Source organism: Coregonus lavaretus, assembly GCF_964263955.1.
Source record: "Coregonus lavaretus genome assembly, contig: HAP1_SCAFFOLD_2510, whole genome shotgun sequence".
Classification (NCBI taxonomy): domain Eukaryota; kingdom Metazoa; phylum Chordata; class Actinopteri; order Salmoniformes; family Salmonidae; genus Coregonus; species Coregonus lavaretus.
In genome coordinates, this window is record NW_028160364.1 from 66,212 (window position 1) to 77,708 (window position 11,497).

Consider the following 11,497-nt stretch of genomic DNA (forward strand, 5'->3'; position numbering starts at 1 on the left):
TGAAGAGAGAGGAGTGAGGAAGCAGCTATTCCCTGTGAAGAGAGAGGAGTGAGGAAGCAGCTATTCCCTGTGAAGAGAGAGGAGTGAGGAAGCAGCTATTCCCTGTGAAGAGAGAGGAGTGAGGAAGCAGCTATTCCCTGTGAAGAGAGAGGAGTGAGGAAGCAGCTATTCCCTGTGAAGAGAGAGGTGAGAGATGTTACTACTGTTTCTATCTGTTTTGGATGTGTTTGTAACTAAAAAGATCCATTCAGAGACACATAGAGACAGAGTCAGACTGCTGTCTCAACTCCACACATGGGGGCTTGTCACTGACAGACAGACAGACAGACAGACAGACAGACAGACAGACAGACAGACAGACAGACAGACGGACAGACAGAAGAGACAGAGAGACAGACAGCCAGAAAGGACAGAGAGACAGAAAGGACAGAGAGTCAGAGAGACAGACAGAAAGGACAGAGAGTCAGACAGAAAGGACAGAGAGACAGAGAGACAGACAGAAAGGACAGAGAGTCAGACAGCCAGAAAGGACAGAGAGACAGAGAGACAGACAGAAAGGACAGAGCGTCAGAGAGACAGCCAGAAAGGACAGAGAGTCAGAGAGACAGCCAGAAAGGACAGAGAGACAGAGAGACAGACAGAAAGGACAGAGCGCCAGAGAGACAGACAGAAAGGACAGAGAGTCAGAGAGACAGACAGAAAGGACAGAGCGTCAGAGAGACAGACAGAAAGGACAGAGAGTCAGAGAGACAGACAGAAAGGACAGAGCGTCAGAGAGACAGCCAGAAAGGACAGAGAGTCAGAGAGACAGACAGAAAGGACAGAGAGTCAGAGAGACAGACAGAAAGGACAGAGAGTCAGACAGCCAGAAAGGACAGAGAGTCAGAGAGACAGACAGAAAGGACAGAGCGTCAGAGAGACAGACAGAAAGGACAGAGAGTCAGAGAGACAGACAGAAAGGACAGAGTCAGAGAGACAGACAGAAAGGACAGAGAGTCAGAGAGACAGACAGAAAGGACAGAGAGTCAGAGAGACAGACAGAAAGGACAGAGCGTCAGAGAGACAGCCAGAAAGGACAGAGAGTCAGAGAGACAGACAGAAAGGACAGAGAGTCAGAGAGACAGACAGAAAGGACAGAGAGTCAGAGAGACAGCCAGAAAGGACAGAGAGTCAGAGAGACAGACAGAAAGGACAGAGAGTCAGACAGCCAGAAAGGACAGAGAGTCAGACAGACAGAAAGGACAGAGAGTCAGAGAGACAGACAGAAAGGACAGAGAGTCAGAGAGACAGACAGAAAGGACAGAGAGTCAGACAGCCAGAAAGGACAGAGAGACAGAGACAGACAGAAAGGACAGAGAGTCAGAGAGACAGACAGAAAGGACAGACAGGACAGACAGAGAGATAGACACAGACAGACAGGACAGAGACACAGAGAGACAGACAGACAGACAGACAGGACAGATACACAGAGAGACAGAGAGACAGAGAGACAGACAGACAGACAGACAGAAAGGACAGAGACACAGAGAGACAGAGAGACAGAGAGACAGACAGACAGAGAGATAGACACAGACAGACAGGACAGAGACACAGAGAGACAGAGAGACAGACAGACAGACAGAAAGGACAGAGAGTCAGAGAGACAGACAGAAAGGACAGAGAGTCAGAGAGACAGACAGAAAGGACAGAGAGTCAGACAGAAAGGACAGAGAGACAGAGACAGACAGAAAGGACAGAGAGTCAGAGAGACAGACAGACAGAAAGGACAGAGAGTCAGAGAGACAGACAGAAAGGACAGAGAGTCAGAGAGACAGACAGAAAGGACAGAGAGACAGAAAGGACAGAGAGACAGAGAGACAGACAGAAAGGACAGAGAGTCAGAGAGACAGACAGACAGAAAGGACAGAGAGTCAGAGAGACAGACAGAAAGGACAGAGAGTCAGAGAGACAGACAGAAAGGACAGAGAGTCAGACAGAAAGGACAGAGAGTCAGAGAGACAGACAGAAAGGACAGAGAGTCAGAGAGACAGACAGACAGAAAGGACAGAGAGTCAGAGAGACAGACAGAAAGGACAGAGAGTCAGAGAGACAGACAGAAAGGACAGAGAGACAGAAAGGACAGAGAGACAGAGAGACAGACAGAAAGGACAGACAGGACAGACAGAGAGATAGACACAGACAGACAGGACAGAGACACAGAGCGACAGACAGACAGACAGACAGACAGACAGACAGGACAGATACACAGAGAGACAGAGAGACAGAGAGACAGACAGACAGACAGACAGAGAGATAGACACAGACAGACAGGACAGAGACACAGAGAGACAGAGAGACAGACAGACAGACAGACAGACAGAAAGGACAGAGAGACAGAGACAGACAGAAAGCACAGAGAGACAGAGAGACAGACAGAAAGGACAGACAGGACAGACAGAGAGATAGACACAGACAGACAGGACAGAGACACAGAGAGACAGACAGACAGACAGGACAGAGACACAGAGAGACAGAGAGACAGACAGACAGACAGACAGACAGGACAGAGACACAGAGAGACAGAGAGACAGACAGACAGACAGACAGACAGACAGACAGACAGACAGACAGACAGACAGACAGACAGGACAGAGACACAGAGAGACAGATAGACAGACAGAAAGGACAGAGACAGAAAGGACAGAGAGACAGACAGACAGAGAGACAGAAAGGACAGAGAGACAGACAGACAGAGAGACAGAAAGGACAGACAGACAACACTACAGTAGATCCAGTTAGCTCCTCTACTCCCTCTGACATTAGCCTACTCCCTCTGATGCTAACTCAATCTGGGACAGGGATGGGAGTACCGAGAGGAGAGCATATCATGTCCCAGCAAACATCACTCTTGAAATATCCAAACATCATAAGCCAGACGTGGGAGTTTAGCTGCCTTGGAGAGACAGAACCAGCTGGTGAAAGAAACAAACTAGGCCAACCAAGGCCCTGTGGACTCGCTGTTTGTGACACCGAGTACAAACACTTCCTAAATAACTAGAACCCTGCAGAAGTAGTTGTAACTGATTTAAGACTAGGCATGAATAAATGAATAGACAGTAGAGAGAGAGCAGGCTAATGAGAGAGAGTAGCCTATTAAAAGGAATCCCAACACCATAATTGTCTGATTACATTCTTGGAGAATGAGAAGACCATCCTCTCCACTAAAATACATGAGCCTGTAGATCATTACGTAGCATTAGTTATAAAAGCCTCTCCACTAAAACACATGAGCCTGTAGATCATTACGTAGCATTAGTTATAAAAGCCTCTCCACTAAAATACATGAGCCTGTAGATCATTACGTAGCATTAGTTATAAAAGCCTCTCCACTAAAATACATGAGCCTGTAGATCATTACGTAGCATTAGTTATAAAAGCCTCTCCACTAAAACAAAGCTTCTCAGAATCCCCTGGCTTCTCAACCACACAAATCCCTCTTTACAAAGGTCCTGCTGTGGCCCAATCCAGAGGTTTAATACAAGGTCCTGCTGTGGCCCAATCCAGAGGTTTAATACAAGGTCCTGCTGTGGCCCAATCCAGAGGTTTAAACCAGCCCCTTTAGCCTCTCCAGTGCTGGACGTTCAACTCTTTCAGCTCTGTTACCACAACACATGGATTTCACCACGCACTAAACCTCTCTGTTGTCATGGATAGGAGGATATTAACCCTGTCTGTCTGGCTGTCTGGCTGGCTGTTGGTAATAACAGTCAACAGTCTCAAAAAAAGGCCAGAGCTGAGCAGAACAGAGTAGACTGCTGTTGTAGAACAGCTTTTAGTGGGTCGTATTCCCACAAGTATCAGGACGTCAGCTCGCAGCTCTGACTTATACAAGAACATACAGAGTGACAGACAGAGTGACAGACAGAGTGACTGAGAGACAGACAGAGTGACTGACAGAGTGACTGAGAGACAGACAGAGTGACTGACAGAGTGACTGAGAGACAGACAGAGTGACTGACAGAGTGACTGACAGACTGAGAGACAGACTGACTAGGGTTGAATATTTTCCCGGTATTTTACAAACGTTTGATCCCAAGAATAAATCACTTTTCTCCCGGGTAACCCGGTATTTCCTGCCAAAACCGGAAGTGTCATTCAAAAGCATTATAAAGCATATAAATGTCTGGATTTGATTAGAGCTTTGATCAGCGTGAATATTGAAACCTGATGCTACCTGAGCCTGATGAGCCATATTTTAAATACATTTTATGAGCCCTACATTAACGGTATTTAATGAGCCCAAGCCCCAAAAAAGCCCAAATGATTGTGTCGTTATCCAATACATATATGATAAATGGGCTACTGCACATAACGCACAACAGAAAAACATAAAAGCCCATAGATGTAGCTAGCTATATAAAAGCCCATAGATGTAGCTAGCTATATAAAAGCCCATAGATGTAGCTAGCTATATAAAAGCCCATAGATGTAGCTAGCTATATAAAAGCCCATAGATGTAGCTAGCTATATAAAGCCCATAGTTGTAGCTAGCTATATAAAGCCCATAGATGTAGCTAGCTATATAAAGCCCATAGATGTAGCTAGCTATATAAAAGCCCATAGATGTAGCTAGCTATATAAAGCCCATAGATGTAGCTAGCTATATAAAAGCCCATAGATGTAGCTAGCTATATAAAGCCCATAGATGTAGCTAGCTATATAAAAGCCCTTAGATCAGGGGTGTCAAACGTCCGGCCCGTGGGCCGGATCAGGCCCACAAACGGGCTTAATCCGGCCCGCGAGATGATTTTGAAAAAAAATAAATAATAATAATAATAATAATAATAATAATTTTGTAAAGTATAAAAATGCGCTGCAATTTTTCAATAAAATAAACTGCTGTTCCAATTGCGTCCACTGGATGGCGCAATAGCAATTGTGTTAAGCAAGCAAACTGTTTATACCGGGGCAGAGCAAGTAGGTCAAGCACGTGCAGCCAATGAGCTACTTTGTTTTGCCCGCGATATTTATTACGGCTTCTACTTTTAACATTATGTGCTTTGGCACCCTCATTGCCCCAATATGTCTCTGTCAAAAAAGAGAAAAGTGGACGCAGAGTGCAGAGTGTTCCAAGAAAAATGGTCATCCTATTTATTCACGGAATTGAATGGGAAAGCTGTATGTTTGGTATGTTCAGAGCATGTTGCAGTGCTGAAAGAATATAACCTTCGTCGCCACTATGTGAGTCTTCATGCCGACAAATATGACAACTTTCAAGGACAGCGGAGATGAGAGAAGGTGAATGAACTGTTGGCGGGTCTGAAGAAACAGCAGTCTGTGTTTACTCACAGCCGAGACATCAGTGACGCTGCAGTGAAAGCTAGCTACCTCATTGCTAATGAAATCGCAGTGGCTTCAAAACCATTTAGTGAGGGTGAATTTGTAAAAACATGCATGATGAAGGCAGCGGAGATTGTGTGCCCTGAAAAGCGGCAGGCTTTTGCAAATATCAGCCTGACAAGAAACACAGTTGCAGACAGGATTTCCGATCTTTCAGTGGATTTGGACAGCCAGTTGAAGCAAAAAGTAAAGTCATTTATTGCGTTTTCGGTTGCAATTGATGAAAGCACGGACATTACAGATGTTGCACAACTGGCCATTTTCATCCGTGGAGTTGATGACACATTGACCGTCACCGAGGAGTTCGTGGAGTTGGTGCCGATGACAGATACAACGACAGCAGCTGATATTTTTACCGCACTCGTCAGCGCGCTGGACAGGGTCGGAGTGGACTGGTCCCGCGCTGTCAGCCTGGCTACAGATGGTGCGCCCTCAATGATCGGGAAAAAAGCAGGCGTTGTGACAAAGTTCAGAGAGAAAGTGCAATCTGCAAATGGAGGACGTGATTTTTTGACTTTTCACTGTATTTTGCACCAGGAGGCTTTGTGTTGCAAGTCATTAAAGATGGATAACGTCATGAAGGTGGTCATCCAAACTGTTAATTTCATCCGATCCAGAAGCCTGAATCACCGTCAGTTTGACAGCCTTCTCAGAGAGAAAGCCCCCATCTATGGCCTGCCATACCACACTGAGGTAAGATGGTTAAGCCGAGGTGCTGTGCTGAGGCGTTTCTTTGATTTACGAGAAGAAATTGAACAGTTCATGGAAGAAAAGGGCAAACCAGTGTTAGAATTTCATTCCGCAGAATGGATGCCGGACCTTGCATTTATGGTGGATGTTACAGAGCACCTGAATAACTTGAACAAACAGCTGCAAGGACGCAACAAAGTTGTCACGCAGTATTATGACAGCATACGTTCTTTCAAGTTGAAGCTGTCATTGTGGGAGACGCAACTTGCCGGTGGTGATGCAGCTCACTTCCCCTGTCTGAAAAATGTGTGCGCGACCCAACATGTGGCAGACATGAAGCGGTTCAAAGATAAAATAACTGGACTGTTACGGGAGTTTGAGCAACGCTTTCAGATTTATGTTTATATGTTTTTATGTTGATGTGCTATTGTTTTTAATTGATTTTATTTTATTTGTATATTTAACCTATTCTTGACTCTGTGGTTCTTGCACTTGTTTGGGGAACAGGATTTCATTATTTTTATCTACATTTCTGCCTGAGAAATGACACCCTGATATAGTTCTGTGATCTGTGATATACTTCTGTGAATCACTGAGGAATTGTGTGTTTGTGTGTTCTTTGTCCTCAGAACTTTCAAATAACTTGAGGTGTTTTATGATTAATAGTGATGTTGTGCTTTTGGACACTGTCCTCAGGCTCCAGCTTTATGTTTATATGTTTTTATGTTGATGTGCTATTGTTTTTAATTGTTTTTATTTTATTTGTATATTTAACCTATTCTTGACTCTGTGGTTCTTGCACTTGTTTGGGGAACAGGATTTCATTATTTTTATCTACATTTCTGCCTGAGAAATGACACCCTGATATCAAGGCGGTGACCCGCTCCTGCAGGTTCATGCTCTACAACATTCGGAGAGTACGACCCTGCCTTACACAGGAAGCGGCACAGGTCCTAATCCAGGCACTTGTCATCTCCCGTCTGGACTACTGCAACTCGCTGTTGGCTGGCCTCCCTGCCTGTGCCATTAAACCCCTACAACTCATCCAGAATGCCGCAGCCCGTCTGGTGTTCAACCTTCCCAAGTTCTCTCACGTCACCCCCCTCCTCCGCACACTCCACTGGCTTCCAGTTGAAGCTCGCATCCGCTACAAGACCATGGTGCTTGCCTATGGAGCAGTGAGGGGAACGGCACCTCTGTACCTTCAGGCTCTGATCAGTCCCTACACCCAAACGAGGGCATTGCGTTCATCCACCTCTGGCCTGCTGGCTCCCCTTCCTCTGCGGAAGCATAGCTCCCGCTCAGCCCAGTCAAAACTGTTCGCTGCTCTGGCACCCCAATGGTGGAACAAGCTCCCTCACGACGCCAGGACAGCGGAGTCACTCACCACCTTCCGGAGACATTTGAAACCCCACCTCTTTAAGGAATACCTGGGATAGGATAAAGTGTTCCTTCTAACCCCCCCCCCCCAAATTGTAAAGTGGTTATCCCACTGGCTATAGGGTGAACGCACCAATTTGCGAGTCGCTCTGGCTAAGAGCGTCTGCTAAATGACGTTAATGTGTCCTTGAGCAAGGCACTTAACCCTAATTGCTCCTGTAAGTCGCTCTGGATAAGAGCGTCTGCTAAATGACTAAAATGTAAATGTAAATGTATATACTTCTGTTAATCACTGAGGCATTGTGTGTTTGTGTGTTCTTTTTCTTTAGAATTTTCAAATAAACTTGACGTGTTTTATGATTAATAGTGATGTTGTGCTTGTACTATTTTGGACACACTGTCCTCAGGCTCCAGCTTTATGTTGATCGTATTAAAACAAAGAAAACAATCTGAAGTTGTTGTTTTTAAGTTATATATACCATGATTTTTCCGGTCCGGCCCACTTGGGAATAGATTTTCCTCCATGTGGCCCCTGAGCTAAAATGAGTTTGACACCCCTGCCTTAGATGTAGCTAGCTATATAAAAGCCCATAGATGTAGCTAGCTATATAAAAGCCCATAGATGTAGCTAGCTATATAAAAGCCCATAGATGTAGCTAGCTATATAAAGCCCATAGATGTAGCTAGCTATATAAAAGCCCATAGATGTAGCTAGCTATATAAAGCCCATAGATGTAGCTAGCTATATAAAAGCCCATAGATGTAGCTAGCTATATAAAAGCCCATAGATGTAGCTAGCTATATAAAGCCCATAGATGTAGCTAGCTATATAAAAGCCCATAGATGTAGCTAGCTATATAAAGCCCATAGATGTAGCTAGCTATATAAAAGCCCATAGATGTAGCTAGCTATATAAAAGCCCATAGATGTAGCTAGCTATATAAAAGCCCATAGATGTAGCTAGCTATATAAAGCCCATAGATGTAGCTAGCTATATAAAGCCCATAGATGTAGCTAGCTATATAAAGCCCATAGCTGTAGCTAGCTATATAAAAGCCCATAGATGTAGCTAGCTATATAAAAGCCCATAGATGTAGCTAGCTATATAAAGCCCATAGCTGTAGCTAGCTATATAAAAGCCCATAGATGTAGCTAGCTATATAAAGCCCATAGATGTAGCTAGCTATATAAAGCCCATAGATGTAGCTAGCTATATAAAGCCCATAGATGTAGCTAGCTATATAAAGCCCATATATGTAGCTAGCTATATAAAGCCCATAGATGTAGCTAGCTATATAAAAGCCCATAGATGTAGCTAGCTATATAAAGGCCATAGATGTAGCTAGCTATATAAAGCCCATAGATGTAGCTAGCTATATAAAGCCCATAGATGTAGCTAGCTATATAAAGCCCATAGATGTAGCTAGCTATATAAAGCCCATAGCTGTAGCTAGCTATATAAAAGCCCATAGATGTAGCTAGCTATATAAAGCCCATAGATGTAGCTAGCTATATAAAGCCCATAGATGTAGCTAGCTATATAAAGCCCATAGATGTAGCTAGCTATATAAAGCCCATAGATGTAGCTAGCTATATGCTCTCTTGGGTAAATCAATGAAACTAGCTCCAGTAGGCTAATCTTTTGGAGTGTGAACTGTATTACTGTACTGTATTGTATTATACTGTATTACTGTATTGTATTATATTATATGGACTGGAATTACGCACATCGTTCAAACCATGATAAAGCAGAAGAGAACATGCGATTCTGTTGGAGCACATGCGGCCTAATAAGTTACAAATATAATAGGGCCTATTTGTATAATTAGTAGGCTGACGCATATATATATATATACACATATACACACACCTTTGATAATATTTCCCCTTATGTTATTATCCTCCTCTTTCTCTCTCTATTGTTGCTTCATTCCTTCCTCGCTTTCAACAGTTACATGAAATTAGTTTAATTGTCCTTATCTTCATCATTCTATTGACATGCTTGAATGAAATAGGACTAGAATTAGATGCAGAGGGCTTTCACTTCTCTTCACGGAGATTGAATGGTTGGTTACGGGTCTGAATAAATAACTCGCTATAGCCTACCGCCGTCGCGCGTTCGCTCTTCTTTCAAACTACCCGTGAGTTCTATTGGCTGCTGTATTTAACATTCAGCAAAAAAGAGCTTGCGTGCCTCTTCGAATAGTCTATTGGTGTAAGAAATGCTATAAAAAAAATATAATGTCCAGCAAGCTATTGTAGTCTAGCTTTTGCCGCATGTGACTCCAAGGAGAGGTCAGCAGGTCACAGGTGCGTATTGCACAAGAGACAGAGGCTATAAGTTAAAAGCTTATTATGCATAACCCATCATTTAATTAGCTAAATATAAGGTTAATACTGCATTGAATGTATTACCTGAAAGAGGTCGGCTAGGACATCTATATATAGGGCTATATATCAATCTAGAACAGGATTATCTATTTTGGATGCAATTTGAATGGAGTTGATGGAGAGAGAGAAAGAAAGACCGCGAGAGAGTACTCGAGCGTGCACTGATTTAAAGCAACGATATTCGAATGATAGGCCGTTTTTATAACTCTGCAGCTGCAATTTAAAAAAAAAATGTTTTCTTTACAATTAAAAGACAAGGTGACCCCTGAAAGCCAGATGGAGATGGGTAAATTAGATTCGCATTCGTTCTTTATAATACTGTAGCATAGACTATGCTGCAGCAAATGTAGGTCTACCTGTCACAAGGAAAAAAGTTACCATGAGATGATAGGTCTACATGCATTGTGAACTGCGCTCCGTACGGGGTCTGACAGAGTGACTTACTCACAGAGTGACTGACAGACGGACAGAGTGACAGACTGACAGTGACAGAAAGCCATATGTTCAGCAGATGAGGTCTATGCCAGAGTGACAGAGTGACAGACAGAGTGACTGACAAGAGTGACAGAAAGCCATATGTTCAGCAGACGAGGTCTATGCCAGTGGGAAAGACTGATAAGACAAACTATCTATTTATAGATGAGACAAGCTGTCACGGGTCTCATGCTGCAGTGCAGAGGTCAATATCTGGACAACACAACATTCTTGGTGTGGTGGAGAAGCAGGCCCATTCTCATCAGGCGGGATTACGCGACCGCCTATGGAGACAGATTGACGAGGGCGGCATTTTCTGAGCTAAACTGACCAAGACTCACTTCCAAGAACAACACATAAAACCTCACATGATTCTGCCAAAAAAATAATGACAATTTCTCTCAACCAGTGGCATAAGGGCTTTTTAGGTGAGCGTTGATGCCGCCCTGTGATAAGCAGTGGCCCATTTTGTCAAAGGCAGGGCCACAAAATATTTTGCTTGTCCATTCCCAGCACACCCTACAGGGTGCTGTTGGAGAAACGCATCGCTGGAGCGCTCCAATAACATTTAGTCAACAAAAAAAAAATCTAACTTAAATAAAGTAGCAGATATAGGATATGGTCTTTTCTGACGCCTACAGGCTGGAGATAACATGTATGACAATGTAATGAGATGGACACGTTTTACATCATGCAGGTTTCTCAGATCAAAACAGCCTAACCTAAACAGTGCCAAATCAAATTTAAAAAAATGTGCTGTCATGTTAACAAACAACATATCCTAAAAACAGGACAGGTCAAAGTAAAATGGACGATATGAAATGGACAATCACAACTGTACTCCAGGAGTTTCACCCCGTTGTCATGACCATTGGTTTCAAGTTTGTATCTGTACATTTTTGACAAGCTGATCATAGCTAAAAATAAAATACTTCTGCATTTCCCCGCTGTGTAAACACGTTGCAAATAGGCTCACGTTAACTCCTGATAAAGTTGTGTAGCTGATATTCAGAGCTTAAAATAGCCAAATTGATTAGCCACAGGAATCAGGACTAGTAAAGCCAATGTAACGGTCTGTTTAACAAACGGTGGGCCTACCACACGGATGGGCATTCATCAAATTATATTGGGGGCCGACACGTTAGGCTACACCCCAGTAAACGCGAGCCGACGTCTTTTGGAT